Genomic DNA, 27,851 nt, shown 5'->3' on the forward strand with positions numbered 1-27,851 from the left:
TTACATGGTCTTTTATCTGAGTGCTGGTATCTGACTTGAAACATCTATTTTATTTTTTCCTTGGTTTTTCTTGATTAAATTTACACTGAAGTTTACATTGAGCTTAATTAGCCCCCCAAAATAGGAGCCCCCAAAATGCAGTTCTTGATTTTTATTCAGTATAATAGGATAGAAATACTAATGTTTAAGGACTATAGCATCAGAGTTTCTGGAAAGCTGCAGATGCTCCAAAGCATGGAAACTATCAACAGTTAAATTCTGGGCAAATAAGACCTATGCCATGTTTGTGATAACTTTGTGAAATCACATGAATACACAACTTCTTTTCTATATTTCCGATAGCAGTTTCTAAGTTATGTTCAGTAAGCTGAAATATGGCTTTAAGCAGAGCGTTTAATTCATACACACCACTAATATGGGTAAATGTAAATTGGCTTTCTGCAGTTATCTTTTAAATAAACGTCCAACACTTCCAGGAGAATCAAAGAAAAATATGCTGATAACACTTCAGTGTGTTTTCTCATTGCATGTCAGGGTCTGTGACAGTAATAAACTCACATTACAAGCCTGTATGAAAGGGAAAGTGTGGGGTGGAGCACTCACTAACAATATACTCTGCCGTTGTAGGGGACCGCAGCTCTTTGCCCAGCAGCCATGTCTCAATGCTAACAGCTGCCTGTAACTCGAGCTTCAGAGTGTATCAGCTTTTCATTCCAATTCTAATCAAATCTCATCACTAATTGAGTTGCATGGAGAGAGGCATGTCTTCTTATAAAGTTGTGCCATATCAATCTTTTGTAATTAGAAAAAGAAATTTGTACCAGCCATTCGTCCAATATCTTTTCCGGTTTTAACATTCGACTGACAGTTAAACAGGAATGCTTTGGGGACATTCTTTCTTTCTACATGTCTCTACCTGATCACCATCAAATCACCAAACAGAATTGTTCTTTCCAGATAGTTACATCTAATATATTCATCTCTCTTCACCTAACGAATTTCTTATTGCTTTAAGCTGCCACTAATTTTCTTGCCGAATTTGAGTAACAAACCTCTGATTGGATTATTTCATCTTCTTCATCATCTCCTTGGGCCCATGTTCTTCCTCCCCTGCACAATAAACATACATGCCCAAGCATTGCCCCATAATAATCAAGCTGTATTTTTATTTTAGAATGATCATTCTTTAAAATAGAGAATAAAGGGGCCAGAGAATGAGGGGGAGAGGTGCAAAATGTTGCCTTCTCGATAGGACATGGCAGTTGCCGAGTACTCACAGCAGCCATGGTTGCCCACACACACACACACACACACACACACACACACACACACACACACACACACACACACGCATGCACGCACGCGCACACACACACACGCACGCACGCACGCACGCACGCACACACGCATGCACAAAATCTTTACAAGATCAGGCCAGTTCTTGAAGCCCCAGAAATTGATAGCTGCTGGGAGAAGGAGAGCCACCTTTCTTTGGGAGTGTGATCCCTGATAGGTTGTTCAACACCCACACACATATATGTGTCACTATGGGGATTTAGTGGATTACTTAAAAAAAAAAAAGAACATAATATTTGAAGAGAGATATTCTGGAGGCACAAGAAGGTAGATGAACAAGACACAGTGTATAATATATGAAATTTCTTAATAATAATAAATATTTTTAAATATATAAACTAAACCATCCCTTCCTGAGATTTTCTTTTCCCTGTGTATCTTTAACTGGGCAGTCATACCTCACAGCCTTTATCTTCCCAATCTATCAATTGGTGGCTTATCTTAAATCCTCAGAACTCTCAACACAGACTACTCCCTGAAGCCCATAACTTGCCCTGCTCCTGGAAACTCACATTCCATGTACTGCCTTAGATGCTTAGTATAAGACCTCCCTAATGATGACACGTACAACTTAGTACATGATATCACACTGATGTTTATGGTGCAAATACTATGTTGTTCTTCCTGTAACACAACCCAAAACCTTAGCACAGCTGACACCATTGTGAAAGCGCTAATTAAGCCATGAAAGCCAGCACATAGGAAGCATCACCTGCCAAAAGGAAAAACAAAGAACTAATCCATAAGAGTCCATAGTTCTGGAAAATTCCCTAAATATACTAACCTTGTGTCTTGGTTTCTGTAATTCCACTTCTGGCTGACTGGCCTACCAACTGAGGTGTGCCAAGCTAGAATATGGTGTCTGGGCTTAAAAGCTCACCCCAAGAAAGGCTTCACTGGGATCCTGAACATTCATTGTAGTCACTGCCTTGCTAATAAAGGCTTTCTATTGACTTAAACCGGAGTCTGGAGTCTTTTCTGGTGGATACCCCACAAAGTTCCAACTACTGACAAAATATGTTTTAAGTAGAAGTTATCTTTAGTCCAATTAAGGAGGGAACTATATGCCACTACATGCAGAAGCTAGAAATGCTAGGAACAAGATTGTCTGAGAACAAATTAGTCTCTGATACATTCTACCCTTTGAACATCTGAGAACATGCGTAGGTCTCCCTCACAGTCTGGGCCTTTTGGAACATTGACAAATACTTAGCTTGAAGGTTCCTCTCAAGGTAGATGAAGTGAATGTCTCTGTTGACTCAACCACACTTCTCAGCCTATCTCATAGCTACTTCCTGCTCACATGGAGATAGAAATGTTTCCACAGTTTTAGGGAAAATGTCTCAGTTCTTGGAGCCTCATCTGGGAGCTCTTAGCCACTAGCCCCAATGTGACAGTTACAAAGAATCACAGTATTACCCACATAGGAAATATCTAAATGTGTGTATGGAACTGTAGCAGACAGATTCAAGAAATATGACCTCATAGGAAAGTCAGACACAGAGATTCAATCATCACAACTCCACTTTTAGGAGACTCATAGAAGCACTGGGTTTAAGTGAAATAATTGTACACAAGGCAAGAGTTAAGCACAATTAAACAGACTTGGACAAAGTGTGGTGATTTGACCATTGCTTCAATTCTGCTTCAGCAAAGAAGTATATTTGAAAAGTTTTTACTGGTTTAGAGGGCAAATCAGTTACCATGAGATGATGGCTCCTGCTTGGGGGAATGGTCTCATTTAAAGTGACCTGTTAGACTCTGATGTTTCTGGCATCCAGGGTGACTACAGTTTTGAGGCAACGACTGGAAACTCAGTGGAGTCATCTGGGAGATCTAGAACAATTCAAATTCCTCCGTTACTCCAACCCATCTGCCTTCAACAATAAATAAGGAAGAGTTGGGCTAGTTCTCATGAGGTTGTGGAAAAATGCTTGTTGAGTCATGACGTGACAACTCTGCGCAGAGTTAGGCAGACGACTTCCCAAACTGATATAAACAGATACAAAAATGAAGAGAGACTGTGTCGGGCTTTTATTCTGTTTTGAGTTAACTTGGGCAGCCAAGTGAGGAGTCAGTGCCTTTTAGCAAAATCTGATTTTCAAATCTTTGGGTATGTGATTCTTTGATTTGCTGATATCTTATACTTGCATCAGGACAAAGGTTAAATGAAATGAGTTTAAATTCATTTAACAAGCAGGACCCGCCCCCCCTCCACCTACACATGAGTGCCAGTCCATGGGAGTGTCTGTGCGATGACAGAGTTGGCTTTAGCATCAAGCCACGGAGAAGAGGCTGAGCGCTGCTTATTTTGAAGGTCATTCAAGGACTTTTGGTACTCTCCCTCAGACTATGACATTTATTCATCATTAGGTAAATGCAATAGATGCTAAAAAAAGAATAATGGTATGTTCAACTCCTTTTTTTTTTCCAAATGCAAACAGATTTACCTTCACCCAAGGAGAAACCTTAATGCTTAGAGGTATCGAGAGGGGTGGAATGTTTCAGATCAAATCCTAAACAAAGTATTTAACAAGTGAACAAATAAATAAGTCAATATGTAATAGCATAATTAAGAAATTAAGCATTCAATGAATCCTCCTCAGAAGAAAGAAACTGCACACTAGAATGACTTCTGCCTTCTACTAGAGTGACTGAGCTTTACTTTACATAACCAGGCATTCACACCTACAATTCCTGTAATTAGCTGTATTTGTGTGTGCCTGTATGAGTTATGTGCACCACATGAGTATAGGTTTCGGGAGGTCATAAAGGGTGTGGAATTCCCTCGGATTGGTGTTAGTGGTAGTTTGTAAGATACCTACCCAGTATGGATGATGAGAACTGAACCCAGGTCCTCTGCCAGAACAGTAAGTAGCTTGTTTTTTTTTTTTTTTTAAATACTTCTCATTTTGTGATTCATTCAATCAACAAATATAATAATGTGCTTGTTTTCTTGTAGACAATGTGCCAAGCCCTGGTTCAAGGATGACCATGGTAAAAAAAAAAAAAAAAAAAAAAACAAAAAAACAAAAAAAAAAAAACACCAACAGAGGAAAATTTCCAATGCGGAAACAATTCAACTCCGTTGAATGGTCTCAGACCACTCATGGTATCTACAGAAATAGGAGGCACAGAGAATGTGAAATAATGGGATTTTAACCCTACCCAGCCATCCTCACTTACATGCTTACATCCTTACATACATGCTCTGGTGATTGTACTTCCTGTTTGCTTGCTTCAGCTCTCCTGCATAATAAAAGGCTGCTGACCCAGAGGCATGAGGTCCATGCTGTTATAGAGCACACGGGTGTAACAAATTTTCCTTCTCCCAAGTGAAAATTGCTCAGTGACTCAGTGAAATTCTACCAACATAATATATATGGAAGTGTTTCATTCTGCATTATGCAAAAATACAAAGTAATGACACTTATAATAATGTGAGGTTTTTTTTGGCTATAAAGTTAAAAGAGAGAATGGGTACATTTGGCAATATATAATTATTCCATGAGCACCACAATATTTGGGGATTTAGTATACTATTAGAGCATACAACGTGACGGCATAAAGCTTCTAGACATGCCCACCACTAAAGGTGTCCAGACACCTGCCAGGTGTGGACTGCCCGAGGAGCATGACAGCTGAGCCTGGCAGGAGGGGGAGCTGGCACTGAAGCATGCCCTGCACAGCCAGCCAGCTTGTACATGGTGACTGCGGGGAAGAGCTTCCCATAAAGCCACGTGCTACTCACTCTCTTGAGAGAATGTCACACATGCATTTGGATTGCACCTACGTGAACAGCACAACGAGCTGGGAAATGGGGTGTGCTGAGTCAGAGTACATTTAGTTTGGATTTGAAATTCTCCTGGATGTTCACCCACTTGTTCAGATGCAAGCTTGACTGAGGCTCCACTGTACCTGTTGTGCTAGGATTGCTAGTGGTATATCAGAACCAGAGAAGAAAGAAGGTGGAAGGACACATTTTAGTTCAATTCATTCGCTTATTGAATAAAACCTTACTGTTTCCTGAGCATGGGATACTGGTCTAGGAAATTAAGATAAAGTGGTGAACAAAAGAAAAATAATGCTTTTAAAAAAAATGATACTTTTATTCTACTAAGAAGAGACAGAAAATATAAAATAAACCAAATGAGTTATAGAATTTATTTTTATACAAGTAATGTCAGTTGTTGTAAAATACGTATCTCAGAGTCTCACTGGTTTAACCAAGAAAGCTCTATTTTCCCTCACATACTGGTGTGTTATGTGCTGTGGGCACACATTCATCTGGGAGCTAAATCATCCAGAAAATGACATCTGGAGTTACCATGCCAGGAAACAAAAGATGATAAAAATAGAGCAAAGGCTGCCTCCATTAAAAACTGATACCGGTGACTCCTGCTCAGATCTGATGAGCCAAAGCTGGTCACATGTCTCTATGCTAATTGCAGTGTGGGCTGAGCTGTCTAGAGAGGCACACAGATAGAGATAAAAAATAAATGCTGACCTCTGTCATAGCATCTTAGAAAATCCAAAATACAATGCAATGAGAGCATAAAGAACAGTGGGGGAGGGGTAGAATTGTGAGGCCAATGTGCTGGCTGCACTGTCAAGTGACTGGGGTAGCTTCTAATCCTCAAGTGAGTTCAGAAAAAAAAAAAAAAAAAGATACGAAAGTGCAAGAACCATCCCTCATGGAGAAAACATATTTATGTAGAATCAGCCAAAGTAACAAAGTCATTTGCAAAGGAGCTTTGCTTTTCCAAGACATGTCTCCTCTGATAAGGGGCAGGGAGGAGGAGATAAGGCCATAGGTCAGAGGAAGAATTCCTGATTTACTCTCCAACAGAGAGATTTTCCATTTTGTATAAGGAAGCTGGCCACCAGGGTGTTGAAATTAGTCTATAGTGGAGAGAGAGAGAGAGAGAGAGAGAAAAGAAAAAGAAGGAGGAGGAGGAGAAGGGAGGAGGAGGAAGAGGAGGAGGAAGAACAAGAACAAGAACAAGAATAAAAGAAAGAAAGAAAGAAAAAGAAAGGAAGGAAGGTGGGTGGTCAGGATCACTGTTGTAATAATCCAAGGTCTGGTGATGGCCGATTAACCAAGGCTAAGATGTCATGGTGTTGGACTGATGTTGGAGACGATGTGAGCAGAACTCCCTAGCAAGCAAGTCAGTGTAAAGAAGAGAGGCAAGAACAGAAAGTGGCACATCTATGAGCAGGCAAGGAAAGCTTGTGAGAGAATATGGATTGGGGTTCAGAGGCAACCCTTGAGAAAGAATCCATATTGGAAGTCAGAGGACCAAGTAGGTTCTTGAATGGATCATGAAGACAAAACCAAGCAAGAAAAGAACATAAGAAACACTGACTTAATGCGCAGTGGGACAGATAAATGGGGTTAGAAGACAACTTTTGCTAAAGCAAGTACTTTACAAATATATTGGACTGCCTTATAGAACAACAGCCATGCTAGAATATGGAGAGGCTGGATCAATGGGAAAACATGCTTGCTGCACAAACACAGAGCCTGACTTCCAATCGCTAGAAGCTCTTAGAGTTGGAGATACAGTAGCACATGTATGTAATCCTCATGCTACTAAACAAGATGTGAAGTAGAGATAGGGTACCCTCTAACTCAGGCACCACCAATCAAAAGACCCTTCTGGCAACCTCTGCCCATGTAGAGGAGTCTGAGGTGCTTTTGTTTGTATGTGATTAATCCCAGGAGTACAAGTACCTGCATCTGAGAAACTTTAAAGGTGTGGGCTGTTGTAGTGACCTGGGCCTGAGCCAAAGCAGCAATATAGATGTATCTCAGAGACTGACCCTAATACCACAGGAAGTGTGGTGGTATTGAGTCAGTAAAACAGTACTAATGTCAAGGAAAGAAGAAAACCAGCATAACCTATGACATCAGCAGGGAATTTAGGGGGGAGAGTGGTGATATGCACAGCTGTATACATCTGTACTTAAGTATGTAAAATTGTAAAATTCACAAGATGTTGCATGTTCTAATTCTCATTCAGACACCTATTTCTATGAGATAAGGCCACTCACTGAACTTGGAGCTAGGCTGTCACCGGCAAACCCCAGTAATCCTCTTGTAATCTATGAAAGCCCCTTCTCTTATCTATGTTCCTCAAAGCACAAGGGTTATGGGAACATATGATTGGTCAGCTTTATTTTTTAACATGGGTTCTTATCTAATGGACCATCTCCCCATTCAATGGTCCAGAGGTGGAATTTTATCACTAAAAAAGAAGCTGTGGTCCACAGTACTAAATTATTCCAATAGCATAATGCCATTCAAAATTCTGGCTCTCATGAGCACATACAACCAATACACAAACCCCTCTGATCCGAGAAGGAGCATGATAGAAAGCTGAGGGTGCCAATAGTTTCACCTAGTGACACTGAGCCCATCTAAGGTAAGGGAGGCATTACACTGGCCTTCTCACTTGGGTCTGCACTCACTATTGAGAAGAATCATCTTTTCTGCTGGTTCTAAAGGATCCTTACCTCAGATGAGCTGATACCTGCCTAAACTGAACAATCAGGAAATAGTTTTAATTACCATCCCAAATTGGTAGGCCTGTGTCAGGATAAGTTTTAAATTTAATTGTAATTTAAAAAATAATTTTTACTATCTGTAAATGGGTTAAAAACATTTAGAAGACCAAATAAGTTGATGAGCAAGTGATTGAATTCTATTTTCTCTGCATTGGCTCTAAGGCATGTATCATCTTACCAGAAGAAGTGTTGGCCCAAAGAAGATTGCAGGTGCCAAGAGGGTTAGAGTTTCCAGGAAGTGGAAGGATGAACTTCATTATTCATTGAATGTAGATCTACTAGCTTTGTTTTATATGCATACACACACACACACACACACACACAGAGAGAGAGAGAGAGAGAGAGAGAGAGAGAGAGAGAGAGAGAGAGAGAGAGAGAGAGAGAGAGAGAGAGAGAGAGAGAGAATGTGTGGCTTGCAGAAAGGAGACTGTCTGTGAGGGTTCCCAAGAGAAATAGTCCAATAGAAGAAGGCTAGCAAGGGCAGAGGTCTGTTGTGCTCATGTGATTGTGTAGTGTTCATGTAATTGTGAAGATGAAGGAGTCTCTCAACGTTTTATATTTGCAGTAAAAGATATGACAAAGAAGCCAGAAGCACAATTCACTGCTGTATATCTGAAGTCTGAAAACAAGGAGGACAGATGGCATAACATTCAGTGTCTCTCAATAGAAGGGTAGGAGCCAGGAACTACTGGTACTGTCTTGGAGTCCAAAGACCTGAGGCTCAGGAACTTGGGTGACCCTGAGCAGTAGTGGATGACATTCCAGGTCAAGGAAACAGTGGATGTACCCTTCCTCTGCACCCTGAACAGGTCCTGAATGCCCACTGGCACAGGTGAAAGCAGTGTTCCATATTTAGTCTTTTCATTCAGATGTTGATTTCTGAAAATTTTCTACTGGAGCCATGTTTATTCAGCAGTCCAGGAATCCCTTAGCTCAATCTACTTGACATTTTAAAAATATTACTCAACAGAAACACTACACCAAAACTTACTGAGATAGAGATTAAAGTACTAAAAGGTATTGTCAAATGACAATGTATCTAGTTCTAAATATGTAATATATCTGTGTCTGGTTTGGCCATAGAATAGCTAGAGAATTCAGATAAGAACTGATTATGCATTCTGTTGGGTGTATGAAACAATGTAGAACTCTTCAAAGTAATTAAAAGTGGGATCTTTATCCTCTCTGTGACACTTTCATTCGGAGGTTACAGTCCTTAACTAATGTACTCATTTCACACACTTTCCTTCCTTTAATACCAAGTCTGAAACTTTATATGATTACATATTGGGTAATGACTTGGAGAAAGTTGTAAAATATATGGTATGACATACTTTTATACAACTTTAATTTTTTAACAAATACAGATTATTATTTATTTAAAAAGGACAATTAGGAAATACATTGAATGAATATTATGGATATAACGAAATAAAATTAATACTGTTTGAAGAAGAGAGAGTTTTTAGACTTTGAAAGAATTACTTAATCATAAATGAAAGCAACCACATAGTGAAGGAATGAGCCATGCAAGCATTTGGGGAGAAAATAACAAATCTAGAATACCATAACTTGAAAATCAATGTTCTGTGCAAGATTTAAGTATCTATAGAGCACACAAAGCTGTAGTTATGGTGGGCAGATTTTACACCATATCTTTTTTTAGACATCCTTTTTATTGAGAGATGTTTACATGCACAGAAAAGCACAACGATTGAGTGTGACTTAGTGAGTGCTGATGAATTTGTATGCTCATAGGACCATGACACCAGTCAAGAGATGGGATATTTCCATTACCAGAAGATGTTTTTTGATCCATTTCTATTTGATCCTTTCACCAGATGAAACGGCTGCTTGGTTTCTATTTCCATAAATGACTTTTGGAGTTCCTAGAACATCATGTAAATGAAGCCATACATATTGAATTCTCGAGGCTTGCTTTTGTTCAGCATGATACATGTCCGATCTCCTTATGCAGTTGCATATGTCCTAGTGGCGTTTGAATAAAAATGCCCCTCTAAGTTCCTCTGTTCAGAGATATGGCCCTCAGCTGCTCACATTATTTTGGAAAGTCTTGAAAACTTAAGAAAATAGAGGCGACTCATTAGGGAAAGGATGTCACTATGAGTAGGCCTTGACTGGCCTTCTATCCAGTCTCTGCCTCTTGCATGCTAACACAATGTTTACACCATCATGCTTGCTTTCCTATCATGATGGAGCATATCTTCAGGCATGAAACTGGGATGGCCTATGAGCTCATCTTCATGAAAGGTTAGCTGAGAGGAGATGACCCTCCCCTGTGTATGCAGTACCTTTGGGTGGTCGACAAGATATAAATAGGTCCCAGGGAGAAGCAGTGCCTGCTGCCTGCCTACCTTCACTGCTTGCTCATTAATGATTTTATTCTCCATCAACACTAGAACCTAACTTCATCAGATTCAAACAAAGACTGAAAACTAGTGACTCTCCAGGAATCTTCCAGGCCTTTAGCACTAAATGGGACTAAAGAAGTGTTGAATTTCATGGACTGGCCATGTACCGGGTTCCTAGCCTCTCCGGTATGTACAAAGCACTTCCTGTGCTACCCAAACCCATAGGCTGTAAGCCATTCATATAAATCATCATCCTTGTAGATATGCATAATATAAGTGTATCCTTTCACATCTGTTCTGCCAGAGAATGCTGTCTCACACTATATGAGTTTGTTAACTGTCTGCTCAAGTGTTTGCTTCTTTACAAGTATTTTATCTGTCCTCTGACCATTTGTTATAGGAGTGTATTCTTATCTGTTGATATAAGCTCTTTAGAATATATAGGCTTTGAATATTTTTCTAAATATGGTTCACCTGTTTGTTTTGAAATGAGCATATCTCACTTGGTAGCTCATCTTATGATGCTCTTAATATTCTTTGGGTGGCAGTTTGCTTAAATTGCATCCTAGCAGCACATGCTAAGATGTGCTATGGAGCACCTGTTGAGAACAAGACAACAGTCTAGTGTGGATAGAACCAAGGCTATCTAGATACTGTTTGCACATCCTATTTAATATGCAAGTCATTTCAATGAGGTTAGACTTCCTACTTCTAAATAAACAATTGTACTTGGAGGAGTAAAATTATCTATCTAAAGGTGTGTATGATATTTTGTCAAGGTCTATTCTAATTTAAAGTCTATGTTCGCTCCATGGTTAAACATAATGTTTATATTGAGAAAGTAAAATGATCTAATTTTACTTGAATTTTGATACAATTCTCTCTGATACTGGTTTTTGTTTTGTTTTGTTTGTTTAAGATCCCAACACCTGGTGCCATAAAAGCTACAAATGTAATGAGCCACATTCACTAAAATATAAAGTGACTTTCCCCCTAAAATTTTCACCTGGAAAAAGGATCACCTTATATTTGAGTTTTAGTAAAAATCTATTATAACAGGAGAAAAAATATTGTTCAGAAAATGCCTTTTAGTTTAGAATGCTTATAATGGCCATCTGGTAGGTTCATTTCTTTTATTAAGATAGCAAAAATATAACTGTCACTTAAGAATAATTCTGGGAAAATGGCTCTACCTATTCTGCTGGATTTTGTTTGGGAAATGGTAAATACTACACAAATATCCTTGTAAATCTCTAAATTTTCATTGTACAACACAAGGAAACTTAGATCTTCTCAGATAGAAAACAAACTGAGGTCACTCCTCCATTCTCAGAGCTATGTTCCCAGCAGTGATTTGAGTACCCTAGTTGCTTCAAATTGTTGTCACCAGAAACCTTTGTACCAGGGGGTAGCAATACAAGGCTCTTTTGTTTACATGGTGTGGGGTCTGCTTGCATCATACCAGAATGGATTTACACAGCTGCCCGCAGGAATTGTGTAGGTAACCACTCTTAAAATAGTTCCACATGACCCTTTACATAGTGTCTGCCAAACAGACCACAGATTGGAAAAGGGAACATGGTAAAGATGTGCCCTTTACTAGAATCCCATGGAGAAGTGAGGCACCTTTGTTCTGCTAAGAAGGTGCTGGCAGAGATCCACTATGCAGTTCCCACTTCCTGGTTGGAAAGGGCTGGAAAAATGTAGCTTTGGATAGGAGGTGATTTTCTTGTGATTATTCTGAACCCTGGAAACTAGAACACACATTTCTAGTGCACACTAGCTGATTCTGTAGCAGTTGTCATCTTAAACAAGCCTTTTAGAGATCTATTGAAAAAGCAATAGAGATCACATATATACATGCCTAGGATGAATAAAATTCCAAATATCCAAAAGCTAGGACTTGAGATAAAGTTTTCAGCGACAGTTCTATACATAGATACAAAATTGTAATATCTCATACTAGACAGCAAGATAAAAAAGGCATGAAAAAATGCATTAGATGATTTGAAATGCTGTGATAGCAATGGCAAAGGTGCTGATATAAAAATTCATGTGCAGAGTTCAATGAACACTACAGATATTTGTGAAAATGAGAGACATCCTCAGTTATGTTCCTTGAAAATGCATCATTTAACTTAAAACTGAACAATAACTAGCCTTTTAACTAACTCATTTGCATGCTTAAGACTTTGTCACTCAAGGAGCATGATAACGCATAATATTCATGCCACATGCTTTGGCCATGAGGTCCACGGAGGGTAGCATGTGAGTGAAGGAACTGTAGAAAGCACGAGTCCCCTAAACTCCCACCACCTCTCCATTGGAAGTAGGTTCCTGACTCTATGTACAGACCTGAGTGTGTAAAGGGCCCTCTTACAATAGGAACCCAGCTCCACTGTGTAGTATATATGTATAGCCTGGCTCACATAGGTGTTCATCTAGTCTTCCTTGAAACAATGCACATGCTATCTGAACCAAAAAATAGCTTTTGGTGCGTTCCTTTGGCCACTTAAAGAAGGATAGATATTGAACTATCAACACAGGCTTTGGTTCAAATTACAAAAAGTGCAGATAAGCACAAGTGTAAAATCCTGTGTGAAGCGACACAGCTTTGATCATTCTGACTGTAACTAAGTTCGTTGAGATGTAGAGACTTCAGATCTAGCTAACACTGATGCATGCTGGATTTTTTTTTTTTTTTTTGCAACCTCCTTATAATAAAGTTTTAATTGTAGCAATTTGTTTACAAAAAGAACTTCCTAGGGTCTTATAGCACTGACCAATGCTTGCTATATAAATGTTTAGGGCAGCCAAACCTTTTAATAGTAATGTTTTTGGTTAAAAGATGGGAATGTTGCAACATTATTTGATTTTATATGGTATAAATGCACGATAATGTGAATTCCCCTTACAAAGGGAGGGATTATAGGGTCATAATAAACTCAGATTTCTAGCCTCTGTTGCTACTTTTTATTAACATGATTGCTATTCATTCAAAACACAGTTTAGAAATTTTGTTAGATTTTCTTTTAATGCCAGGATGCTCTTTTACTTTTAAAGAATGTTTATTTAAATATTTTAGTGTGTGTGTGTGTGTGTGTGTGTGTGAGAGAGAGAGAGAGAGAGAGAGAGAGAGAGAGAGAGAGAGAGAGAGGAGAGAGAGAGAGAGAGAGAGAGAGAGAGAGAGAGAGAGAGAGAGAGAGAGAGAGACTGTGCCTGTGAATGAATGCCACATTAGAGCATGTGCCTACAGAGGCCAGAAGAGGACTTTGAATTCCCTTGACCTGGAGTTTCAGGCAGTTGTACGAACCTGAAGTGGGTGCTGGGAACCGACTCTGCTCCGCGGGAACAGCATCAGTAAGGCTAGAGGCCAGGTCCTCTCCTCAGTCTCCCTAGGATGTTTTTGCAATGATCATGTGCCCGCTTGATTTATTTGTGTGATGCTAGCTCCACTTGCAGAATCAACAGCAAAAGAAACCAAAGCAGTAGTTTACTAGGGCGAGTGACTATGTGCATGAGCCTTGGCTATTTACATTTAAGCAAAACACATTAAAGAAATGGTCATTTCCCATTGAATTATGCAAATAAGACAAGCTATCTAAATAGTTGAGCAAAGCGTGTTGCCAACATCTGTCATCACACGTTTTTATACTCAAGGCTAGTCCTTACTCCCATCTATGAACTTCCTTTAATTGCAAAATAAACTAATGCAGGTAATAAAATTGCTCATAGCATCTTACTTTTATTTTATTTTAAGTTTTCTTGTTTACTTTAAGAAACTTTATACTCACTTATAATTGGGCACTAGCCTAAAGGGCATGTCCCAAGAAAGTCTTCACTTACCAAGAGATTAGGATAGATGTGAAGATATCCTGCTGAGACTCTAGGTAAGAGAAATATAGGATACGGGGAAATAGAAGGACCCAGAGGGTCCTAGAAACCTACAAAAAGAACATCGTGAGGGGTGGATTGAGGCCCAGGGGGGTCTGCACAAACTATTACACTAACCAAGGACAATACATGCAGTAAACTTTGAACCCCTACTCTGATCTACACAATGGACAGGACATTCTCCACAGTTATGTGGAGAGCAGGGACAGACTTTGACATTAACTCTGGTGCTCCTCCCCTTGGTGGGGAAGCCTGATGGCACTCAAAGAAAGAATAAGCAGGCTACCAAGATGAGACTTGATAGCCTATGACCATATAGTGAGGGAGGAGGTGTACCTTGGTCTTAGACCTAAGGGAGGGGAATAGGGTGAAAGTGAGAGGAAGGGAGGAATGGGAGGATACAAGTGATGAGATAACAATTGAGTTGTAATCTGAATTAATTAATAAAATTAAATTTAAATTAAAAAAAAAAAAAACAAAATGCCAAGAAGACTTCAGAAACCTTTGGAACTGCTGCCATAGCAGAATAGACTGAAAGGTTCACTGAGCACCCTGCACTGTCACTCACACTTAAGCATCGTGCACACAGCATCAGCTTTCTACACAAAACTGGGAATAGCTTTACCTCAAGACCCAGCTATACCTCTACTGGGCATGTACCCAAAAGATGCTCCACCATACAGCAAGGATATTTGCTCAGGTATGTTGATAGCAGCTTTATTCATAATAGCCAGAATCTGAAAACATCTAGATGTCCCTCAATTGAAAACTGAATTAAAACAAACAAACAAAAAAATTGTGGTACTTTTACACAATGGAATACTACTCTGCTATTAAAAATAAGGAAATCTTGAAATCTGCAGTCAAATGGGTGGAACTAGAAAAGATCATCCTGAGTGAGGTAACCCAGACCCAGAAAGACATGCATGATATATACTTACGTAAAGCTGATATTAGACCAACAGTGATGCCTTCTGAGAACTCTACCTATCAGCGTATCAGTACAGATACTGGGACTCCCAACTGGGCTCTGGGTGAGAGTTATATGGAAGAGTGGAGGGATGGAAGTACCTAGAGGGGTTAGGAGCTCCCATAGCAAGGCCAGCAGATCTGGTCCCAGGGGATCCTACACAAACTGATACACCCACCAAGATAATTCATGCAGAAAATCTAGCCTCTCTGTTCAGCTGTAGCCTATGGACAGCTCGTTGTCCATTCTCCACATGGGGGTGGAGGGAGCAGGGACTGCCTGTCACACATACTCTGGTGTCTGTGATTTGATCACAGCCCCTTGGCAGGACTGCCTTAGAGGCGCACAGAGGAAGGGGAGCCAGGCTAACTTGATGAGACCTCATGGGCTGAAGTCAGACAATGGAGGATCAGGACAGATGCTGGGTCTTGCTGCTGGACTCTGGACAGAGCACTGAGAGTAGTATGGAAGAATGGGGAGAAGGAAGGACACAAAGTGTCCAGGAGACCCATAAAGAGACCATCAAGGCTAGAAGATCTGGGCCCAGGGAGGCCTGCAAAAACTGGTGCACCAACAGGACAACCCAAGGGCAATGCATGAAGTCAACCTCGACCCACTGTAAAGATATAGCCAATGGACAGTTCATTCTCCATGGTTGTGGGGAGAGAAAGGGACTGCCTCTGACATGAACTCTGGTGCTCCCAATTTGATCAGTTCCCCTTAGTGAGGAGGCAAGGCGGGCATACAGAGGAAGGGGAACCAGGCTATCTGGATGAGATCTAATAGGCAGTAGTCATATGGCAGGGAAGGAGTTATGCTTCTGGCAGAGGGCTAGGGGATGGGAATAAGGAGGAAGAGGGAGGGAGAGTGGGAACAAGAAGATACAAGCAAGTGAGGGGATAACAATTGAGATGTAATGTGAATAATTTATAATAAATAAATTTTTTTCAAAAAGAAAATTACCCACATATCAGTGGGCAGTGGTGGCTCACACCTCTAATCCCAACACTTGGGAAACACGCAGGGCATATCTTTGAGCTAAAGGCCAGCCTGGTCTGCAGAGCTAATCCCAGGACAGGGAGGGCTACACAGAGAAACTCTTTCTTGAAAAGAAAAACAATACTAATCCAAGACAAAATTACCCATGTATAATAATAAACAGTGCATAAAAGGAGGTGACAATTCACTTTTACCACCCAAACCCATGGGTTGGTCTTTGTTTAGGATATATACTATGAAAAGTACCCAAACATAACAGGTAGGGCCCAATTATCCCAAGATGATATCAGATCCTGTAAAATGACTTATCATCTCACATAGGGCCACTGTGAAGAAGGGACAGGAATAATATTTGTAGATTTAAGTTGAATTCCTCTGCAAGAGATACTATACTACTGGGAATATTGGCATGAAAATAGCATTGTGTAATTATTCTGTAATTTATTTTAAATGTGATAATTCCAATCACAGTTTCATTATATATATCATGCATACATATGCACACACGGCACACATATACACATGGTTACATATGTATGAACACAAAATATATACACACATACAAATTCATAATGTTCTTAGCTTGAATGTGTGTAAAAAATGCTTTTAGCCTTATCTGAAGCTGATCTCAGCTGGTGGGATATGTCAGTGGGTAAAGGCACTACACATGCAGATCAATAGCCTGAGCTTGATCCTTGGGACCTACAGTGGAAGGTTGTCCCAGAAAGTTGTCTTCTGTCCTTTCCTTACCACTGTGGGTTGCACATGCCCGCATACACACACACACACACACACACACACACACACACTAGTACCTACATGAAATAAAGTAAACCTCATCCACACTCATTTCTAACAAATGACACTTGCATGTTCACATCAGATTTGTTTGCAGTTTTTGTTGTTTTGTAACAAGATCTCGTTTAACTCTGGTTGAAGTCTTGATGGCCCTGCCTCTATCACAGAAGTGCTGGGAATATAGTGTGCATTACCATACCATTATTGTGCTTTCATGTTATTTTTTAATTTCATTTTTGAGTGTGTTGTACATGAGTACCACACTTCCATCATTTCTACCCCTCACTTCAACTCCTCCTTTGTCTCAATGCCTTAAAGTCTCCCATTGTTTCAAGTAGTAATGCTGAAAAACATTTTTCTTCAATATAATAAAGTACAAACATTGGAGCCCAAACACTAAGAACACTAACATACAATTTAGATGTAAATTTAGGTAATACTTTATACCATTTTACTTGTCTATGGAATGACAAATACAATATGGTATACATGTGAGAGGGTCATATACATGAAAGTTGCTTCATTAACAAATACTGAGATTCCCAGGCAGACAAATCTATATCTGGCATGAGGATGACTAGGAGCCCATTATTAACATAAAATATTCTACTATTCTTACGAAAATATCCATGAACTACCCTGAAGCTTGCTTTGGGATTTTGGTGAGACTTGAACTTGTGTGTTACACCTTAGAAAAGTAACAGTTGGGCTTAATCTGCACAGAAAGTGTGGAAGCACTTTCTGCATTTTAGTTAAGAAATTGTTCATAATATTGATTCCTAATCATATGAAATGAACATCCTTAAAACTACTGTCTGCAACATTCAGTTTTATCTTGCAGACCAGATTGCAAGAAGGACATTACACCTAAAACAAGAGATTTAGAAATGGCAGTGAAAGAATCATGGAGCAGATTGCTTAAGCATAGGAAGTAAAGTCCATAAAGAAAGAGAGGTAAACAGAATTCTCAACAGAGGAATCTCTAATGGGCAAGCAGCACCTAAATAAATGTACAAAGTCCTTAGTCATTAGGGAAATACAAATCAAAACAGCTCTAAGATTAGATCTTGTACCCTCCAAAACAGCTTAGATTAATAATAAAAAAAAAAAAAAACCAACTTAAGTGACAGAAAACAACTCAAGTGACAGCACATGCTCACAAGGATATGGAAAAAGAGAAACATTCCTTAATTGCTGATGAGCATGCAAACATATGCAACTACTTTAGAAATCAATTTGGTGGTTTCTCAGAAAATTAGGAATAGTTCTACCTCAAGACCCAGCTACACCACTCCTAGGCATATACTCAAAAGAGGCAAAGACACTTGCTCAACTATTTTCATAGCAGCTTTATCTGTAATAGCTAGAAATAGGAAACAATTTAGATGTCCCTCAACTGAAGAAAGGGAAGGGGGGATTAGGTGTGGGAAGAGCAGGGGTAGGAAGGGCTGAGAGAGAGAGAATAAAAATCAGTGTGGTGTGCCATCTCTGGGACTAGCAAGACCTGGGATAGAGGAGCTTCCCAGAAGTCTATGGGGGTGACCTTAGTTGAAACTCCTACCATTGGGGGATATGGTAGCTCAAATGGCTACTTCCTGTAACTAGGAGGGATTGGGACGCCAACTACTCACAAAACCTTTGACCCAAAATTTGCCCTGCCTATAAGATGTGCAAAGATAAAGATGGAGCAGAAATAGAGAGAATGGCCAATCAATGAGTGGCCCAACAGTGAGACCCATCCCATGGGTGGGAGCCAACCCCTGACACTATTAGTGATACTCTGCTCTGCTTTCTGACAGGAGCCTAACACAACTGTCTTCAGAGAGGCTTCACCTGACAGCTGTCTGAAACAGATGCAGAGACCCACAGCCAAACAAGAAACAGAGCTAGGGAGTCTTCTGGAAGAGTAAGAGGAAGGATTGAGGGAGACGGAGGGGTCAAGGAGACCACAAGAAGACCCAGAGAATCAATTAACTTCAGCCCATGGGGGCTCACAGAGACTGAACCATCAAAAATGGGGTGGAGGAGTGAAGGGGGCCTGAGAGGAGAGGAGGGAGGGGGGAGGTGTGATGAGGGATGCAAAGTGACAATAAATAAACAAAATAATAAAAAAGAAAGGTGTAAAGGAGAGCCTCTTTCACATAGTCTCTAGTCCTTAGTCCTTACACTCACCTCTCAATTAAAACATCTTTCTTAGTTGAACAGACATTTCTTTTTAATTTTTAATGTTAGAATTTGAAAGAAAATAAAATAGACATACTCCTGTCTATCTCCTTCAGTCTCCATCTTACCCTGGCCTTTATCAATCCCTCTTAGATTTATTGTAGTAGATTCCTAGCTGTTCTTTCTCAAGTTTTCTTCTGTCAATATCATCTGTTCTTTGAACTGTTATCTAACCCCCATTATCACTATCATCAAGGCCAGGCTGTGGACCAATTAGTTAATTTGTACAGTGAAATTCCATTTTTTTTATGTGGCATGGTTTCCAGGAGCCTATATTGCAAATCAGAGTCCTTATACCTGGTCAGAAGGTATTGCCACAACAAAGCTGCTCTCTGCATTCAGGTTACTTGACCAACAAGAAGCTCTTTTCCTGTTTTGATTTGGTTGTTGGTTTTGTCAGTGTTTTGTTTTGTTTTCTGTCTACATCCTGTATGTCCTCCAAGCCTAGGTTCACTTTCTGTCCAATCTACAGAGTTTTATCTTAACTAGATTGATATTTCTCCAGTTCACAAATTACAAGAATCATTCAGTAATAGATGAAAGAATTCTTAGAATTTTGAGCTTTAGAAGGCCACTGTGTTTACACAAATACCTGTACTCTGCTTTCTAAAATACATGGGACTATCTCTAACTCAGAATCCTTTGGATGACAGTGGCAGAGAGCATACCATGACTTGCATATCCACCTTAGTGACTATCATTGTGCCACCATCTTTCCTTTCCATGAAGCACTTGACTACAGCTAATAACTGTTATAAGGGGTTTGCATCTGCCACTGTTTGATGGGAACACTACTTTAAAGCACGGGCACTTATGAGCAGGTGTGGTAAGAGGTAAGATAAATTAACATGTCAAAGCCTCACTCCTGTTTGTGTGGTTGCAATGGAGTCTTGAATAGCTAAGTGTCATTTCCCAGGACAACCCAGTGTCCCTTTTCTTGTTTCAATTACTGAACCAATTTGTAGTTTTCTCTGAGTGCTCATAATTTAGCATGCCATTTGCAACAATTACTGTGACTAGAAGCTATCCACAACGTTAATATATTATCATGTCACTATAATAATATATAATAATGTTATCCTTAAATCTTATTTGTAGTAATTATATTTGTTTACTTGGGAAACTAGAAGTCGATGCTAAACTTTTAAAAGTTGAATACAGTTTAATAAATTTTTAATTTAAATTTATTTATAAATGTTTATTTACTTTATATCTGACTCATAGCCCCCTCCCTCATTTCCTCCCAGTCCTACCCTCTCTCTCTCTTCTCCCTTTATTGACCTCCCCTAGTCCTCAGAGGAGGGGAGTCCTTCTCCCCTACCAACTGATCCCAGCCCATCAAGTTTCATCAGGACTGCCTGCATCCTTTTCCTGTGTTGCATGATAATGCACCCTTCATGGCAGGTGCAGCCCCTGCTCCCCTTCCTAGGGGACCCCTATGGAGACTGAGCTGTCTATCAGCTAATCTGAGTGGGTGACCTAGGTTCTCATCATGCCCAGTCCCTGTTTGGTGCCTCAGTCTCCACCAGCCCTTCTGGGCCCAGATTTGGTGGCTCTGTTTGTCTTCTTGTGGAACTCCTGTGCCCTCTGCGTCCTTCTAGCCTCTCACTCTTCCGTAGGAATCCCTGCATTTTGCCCAAAATTAGCCTGCGAGACCCAGCTTCTCCTTAGATTCCCCGCTGGGTAGTCTTTCAGAAGACATCTATGGTAGGATCCTGCCCTGTTTCCTCTCTTCAGCAGCTACCAATGTCTATTCTATTTTGTCCTTCAGAATGAGAATTAAACATCCTCCCTAGGGTCTTCCATGTTACTTAGCTTCTTTAGGTCTGTGGGCTGTAATATGGTTGTCCTGTATTATATGGCTAATATATTCTTATAGGTGAGTGTATATTATATGTGTCCTTCTGGGTTTGGGTTACTTCAGTTGGGATGATCTTTTCCAGCTCTATCCAGAAGCCTGCAAATTTTTATTTTGTTCTTGTTTTTGATAGCTGAATAATATTCTATTGCATAGATGTACCACAGTTTCTTTATCCATTCTTCAGTTGAGGGACATCTAAGTTATTTCCCAGGTTCTGGCTATTACGAATAAGGCTGCTATGAACATAATTGAGCAAATGTCTTTGTTGTATGGTGGAGTATCTTTTGGGTATATGCCAAGACGTAGTATAGCAGGGCCTTGAGGTAGAGAAAGTACCAAATTGTTTTCCAATGGTAATGGAGGAGTGTCCCCCTTTCTCCACATTCTTGCCAGCATGTGCTGTCACTTGAGTTTTTTTACCTTTGCCATTCTGATAGGTGTAATATGGAATTTAGATTTTCATTTCACTGATGGTTAAGGATGTTGAGCATCTTGGCCATTCGATATTCTTCTGTTGAAAATTATCTGTTTAGCTCTGTACCCCATTTTTAATTGGATTCTTTGGTTTGTTGATGTTTAACTTTTTAAGTTATTTATATATTTGGATATTAGCCCTTTGTCAGACATACAGTCTGTAGGCTGTACTTTTGTTTTATTGACAGTGTCTTTTGCCTTACAGAAGCTTTTTAGTTTCATGTGTTCCCAGTTATTAATTGTTGATCATAGAGCCTAAGCTGTTGGTGTTCTATTCAGGAAGTTGTCTCCTAGCATCTTCAACAAATGATGCTAGTCTAACTGGCTGTATACATGTAGAAAAATGCAAATAGGTCCATATTTATCACCTGGCACAAAACTAACGTCCAAGTGGGTCAAGGACATAAAACCAGAAACAATGAATTTATTAGAAGAAAAAGTAGGGAAGAGCCTTGAACTCCTTGGCACAGGAGACAGCTTCCTGAACAGAACACCAACAGCTCAGGCTTTAAGTTTAATACATTTGAAAATAAATAAAATTTCAACTTTAAATATTGGTCTTAATTATTGACATCTTTAAAATTAGAAACTGTAAGACCAGTAAATATCTATTTGTTTTGACAAGTAATTCTGAATAGCTTAAGATAAAATGCAGTTTGAAAAAAGTGATTTTTTTTCTCATTTTATAACTGTTTTAGTCTTTAAAATTAAAATATAATCATATCATTTACCCTTTCCTTTTCCTCCTTCCATTTTTTCTATTGCATCACTCATTGCTATAACTCTCAAGGTCATGGCCTGTATTTCAGTTTTAGTTTACTCTTTTTGTAGTGTGTGTGCCTATATATATTTTAATATCCTTTCAAGTTCAGATCACCAATACATGTTTTTGTCCATTAGTGTTCAAGTCTTTATTATAACAAGAAAGAAAATCATGTGAGGGTTCTGATTGTGAGTACTCAGTGAATCTGGCGTTAGGAAGAACACAACAAATCTTTTGAAATATACATAATAGATTATTAATATCAGATATATTTATCTTATGATCACTTAAACCCTAATTAGACTACTGAAATGACATTAACCACATTGAAAAGAAACTAAAATACCTCTCAGCAGTCTTCCCCTTCAGCTATATATCTCCAAACAGCACAAATATCTTGTTTCATTCTGATAAATACTATTTGTCAATAAAAAAAAAAGGAGGGGATAAACATTTTTCATGCTTTTTAATGGTTTTCATACTCTTCCCTAATCAGAAGTAATAATGTAAGTAACCTTTGCTTGCTCAGCCCCAGAACTTACAATTATGAGACTGGCATCAAAATATTACCTCTCCATGACACAGTGACCGATGTGGCAGAGACCTTCCTTGACTCCCTTTTAGCCTCTCTAGTACACGCCAGTAGTCAGTATAGTGGGCAGCCTGTTGGTCTTTTAATAGCTATTAGTTGATTTTAAAAGACACCAGAGGAAATACTTATGAACAGACTCTGAGTTCGAAGCACTTCCACCATGAGCCTTGGGTGTAAGCTGACAGTGATGGCAGGGGATCATATGCAGGAGGGAGATGAGGATATCCTGTGAGGAGCATAACTGTGGGCCTGGGAGCAAACAAAGTCTGCTCTAGTGAGGCTTTATGTGGTTACAGCCTGACAGAAAGTTGGTGAGCAAGTGCCCTCCTGACAGAACTGCCAGGTTTTACAGCTGTGCAGCGAAGCTCAATGCTGTTTAATTTGGAAATGAGGTGAGTAAGAGGCAGGTTCTCCGGAGCACATGCACAGTTAATCTTTTGTTGATGTGCTTTACAGCCACGTCAAACTCTTTCATTTTCAGACCTTCAAGGAGTTTGCTCAGAATCGATTCTGCGGTGAGCAGAAGGAAGAGCTGCCCCCACCTGCCACTGCAGAAGAGAGTAAGCATGGTATTTAAAGCTAGTTGGCATTTGATGACTGCCACTTTCCTATTAAGTAATAGCTTTAAAAAAAAAAAAAGTTAACTAAATACCAAAGACATTATTTTACAAAGTTATTTATGTTTCACTGCTTTTCAAAGTCTTTGACAAACAGCAGCTAGACAATTTAGTTAAGAAGACTGTACAGGGACCCTAAAGCTGCAAAAAATGTGCTACACAACTTCTTTGCAGACAGTATCCTGGCTTCTCTCTTTAGTTTTTGGTGATTTCATAAATATTTGTAAGATGATGCTTAAGGTCATTTTTGCTTTGAAAACAAAACTTGCAATATCACTCAATAATAAATCATATAACCTCCTAGAACCTGTGTTTTTCATTATATATATATATATATATATATTACATTTGTATATGCGCACTTAGGCAGCCATTTGTAAATAAGGAGTTACATGTTGGCCCAGACTTACAGAGGATAAGTTTTTATAAGATGCTACTGTTAAGCTCCATTTCACATTTCTTTTCTTACAATTTGAGTTAATGAATACAAGTAAAACTTATTTGGAACCTAAAATATATGCTGATACTTCAAGTTAAATTCTGGTTAGGCAAAATATACAAAACATTGTAAGTGTAAGAACTCAAATTTGTACTGATTACCAGAAACGGGATCTATAAAACATGATTAGACATGAAACAGCTCTTCCTCCATGTCCTCTTTCCTTCTTTCTGCTTTCTTCTCTAATGCAAAAGCTGTCTAATGGATCAGGCAAAATAGGCATTTATGCAGGAGTGAGCATCGTAATAAGTAGGTAGCTACGATGACTAAAGTCTATGGCAGGTACAAGTGAGGAAGGTACCCACAGCAAGGGTATCCTACTGTCATAAACTGCAGGCCAGTCAAGGCTAAAATAATCTTTTAAAAAAGAGTATCCAGTAAGAAGGGACCAAGTACTAACAAAAAGAACTCATGACTGATTAGTAGAGTACCTACAAAGTTGGAATGACATGGTTATGAGGGCAAGTACACTGGCACAGGATAGGGTGGAATCCAGCACAGGATACCAGAGCCAAATGGAGTAGTGTGGCCATTACCAATGCAAGAGACAAGAGCACTGACCAAAGATTAACGATGAGGCCAAGGGTCAGGGAGGCAGATTTTGAGTGAAACTACGTTTTCTTAGTTTTGAATAAAAGAATGCACATAAGAGAAGAGACATAACTCAAATAAGTCCTATAGTATTGAGATGAAATGTAAGATCCTGGCTTGATTCATATTTGCATATATATATATATATATATATATATATATATATATATAAAATATACATGTGTGTATGAAGAGATATTAGGGCATAGCTGCACATGCATGCATACACTCACTTACACTTAGGTTCCTTAGCTTGGTTCATTTTGGGAACTTCTGAAAGCAAATGCCCTCAGAAGTAAGGAGCACATCTGGTGTCCAGTCTTGCTTTCAGAACATCACACTATCACATCCCATGATAAGTTGTAAAAATCTCTTAGGAAAAACAGCCAGTCCTAGGTAGTATGCAGGATAAGTTTAAGATGAGATTTGCCCTTCAGGCTATATTAGTAAGGAAGAGAGTATTCTGGAAAAAGACAAAGATGACTTAAAAGATGAAAGAGGCTGTCATCATTGGCATGGGCATGGGTAAAAATACTGGATTTTGACATATTGGCTAAAATATAAGACACACTGATATATGAATTGAAAAGAAATAATAAGAAATGGAATGACTACAATTTTAAAATAATTTCTTGGAAAAAAATCTTTCTTTACAGAGGAGTACAGAAAAACCCACTTTGAGCAATCTGGTACTTTTCAAAGTTATAGGATGCACCGTTGGCACCAATATTTGACCAAGTGACCAAACACACCATGTGAAATAAATAAAATAATCAAAGCTGTGCAGAGCAACTGTCATGCTCAAATATTGGCACAAATGGTACATCAGCTAAACTAAATCATGAGGACTCATTTGGAAAGAGTAATTAAGATGAATGTAAAATCTCCCTATAACTCCGAAAAGTACCATTATGATAACTTGGGAATTATGAACAACCTAAGGAATTATTTCTGATTCTCAAACAGAGAAGTCTCAACAGAGGTAAGTCTGTTGTTTTTCAAGAAAATACAGAGGCAAGTGGCAGAAATTGCTTTTGGTCTTGGGTGGAGATGGCAGCAGCCATCTCCTGCTTAATTTCATCACACTACTGTATGCATTGTGGTTTTATGCCCATTAAACTTTCTGTTTTGTAGGGAAATTTTGCTGCAGTGACAGGCCATCAATCCAGCAAGTTACTCTCAAATGGCTTAAAACAAAACAAAATAAACAAAAAAATAAGAGTTTCTTAAAATGAACTTTATAACTTTTTCTATTAGCCCAGGATTGTCCAAAAAAATTAAATAAATAAATAAAATTTGGTCTCAACATATACAGAAATTTTCCTCTTAAGATATAACAGAAAATAATCTCAGAGAATCTCTAAACTAATTTAGCAGAATTGTATTCCCTTAGCTGATTTTGTATTCCCATTTTCATTTAGATAATATGATCAGAGCCCTCCTTGAAATCCTAGATCATATGTTATTACTAATACAATATGGAAACCCCAGCCAGACTCACTGGCACCTCTCTTCTGGCATACCTAAATTTCCATAAATGGAAAGTCTATCCTGTGGGCTACAAAGAAAGACTTTTCAAAACCACTGTGTTTGAATATGATATCCTGAATTGTAAGTAAAAGAGTACTGTCAGAAAGGGGCACAGATATGCATGGCAACCTTGGCCTTTGTTTTTTTGTTTGTTGGTTGGTTGGTTTGCTTTTCGGGGAACTTGGGAATATAGTAGGATGTTCTGTGGTCACAACTGTCTATTGCAATCCATTTCTACTTTTCCTTTTAAGATTTTCATTCTACTTTAGTACAACCAAAAGGGTGGTTCTGTGTATTCTGCCCACTTAGGTATTGCTTTTCTATAAGAAACAAAACAAACAAAACAGAAAAGAGGTGCCCACTAACAATTCTCTTTAAGGAAAGGTGTCGTATGTAACTGGTGAACTGGGTCAACAGGCAGTCTTCAAAGCTTAGCTCCCCAGAGCCTATCTACATTGTGTCTAGCTGACTCGCTCAAAGCTATACATTTACCAAGACAACCTGTAGGAAGAAGCTGGACATGGAAGGAATAACAAGCTTCCACTTCAACTTGGAGAAATTGGGGTCACACCAGACTCAGCCCAGAAATTTCTGAGAGTTAGTGGCGTCCTAACCACACCTTAGCTTCTCACACTGCACACCTGCTCTTATCCATCACCTTCTTCACTGATAATTCCCCAATAACTTTTTTCCAACCAAATCCTATTATAAAACCCAGCATATGGCATCTGGTATCAGAGAAAAAGTACTTTGTAGTTGAGGAAAGAAATGCTCACTCCTGTCCTGTAAATAGGGCACTTGAAGCCAGCAACTTCCCAACAGGAGGAAGTTGTCTGATAGTGGATCTATACAGACAAGAATCCATTAGCTAGTGTGATATGACAAACATTTGAAACACGCAGAAATACCACAAGGGGCTGTGATGGCTGTTCTTAGTTGTCAACGTGACTATATCGGGAATGAACAGCAATACCAAAATGGAGGTCACACTTGTGAGAGATATCCTTCTTGGTTTGAAGTGGATTAATCCACTTCTAGTCTGGACCTTTGAGGCACAAAGACACATCTCAGATCCAGATCTTGAAGCAGGAAGACACATCTTTAATCTGGGCTATACCTTCTATTGGAAGCTTATATAAGAACATGGGAAAAGGAAGGTTTTAGTGTTTGCCTGCTTGTTCTCACCTTGGTAGCACATCCATTTTTCCACTGGCATTAAAGCCTACTTCTTTGCATATTCTAGCATATACAGAAGACCATCTGAGACACATCCCTGTGTGACTGAGCAACTACTAGATTCTTGGAGTTTCCATTCACAGCAAGCCTTTGTTGGATTAGTTGGACTGCCACCTGTAAGTCACACCAATAATTTCTCATATACATACACTTGGGGGAAGATGATCCATATCAAAATGCTGAGAGATCTTGACCTTCATCTTAGGACCTTTGAAAGGACTTTGAAAAGAGTGTAATCAGGGCCCAGGGGTAAGCTCCATAGCCTTAACAATCATTGTGAGTACCAATAATAGTCTTCATAAGTACCTCTTACTCTGAGTATAGTAAGGAAACTGGATAGGTTACAGATAGTGAACAGACATTTCTGTCTTGCCAGATGAATAAATATAAAAATCTGGTGATTCAGAAGCCTATTTGTATCAAGAAGTTCCTGACCTAATGCTTCCATTAACTATGTCAGGAAGGCTCCATTACCTGATACATCTACAAGTTCTGACCTTTTAATCCAT

Source organism: Acomys russatus, chromosome 10 (assembly GCF_903995435.1).
Source record: "Acomys russatus chromosome 10, mAcoRus1.1, whole genome shotgun sequence".
Lineage (NCBI taxonomy): Eukaryota > Metazoa > Chordata > Mammalia > Rodentia > Muridae > Acomys > Acomys russatus.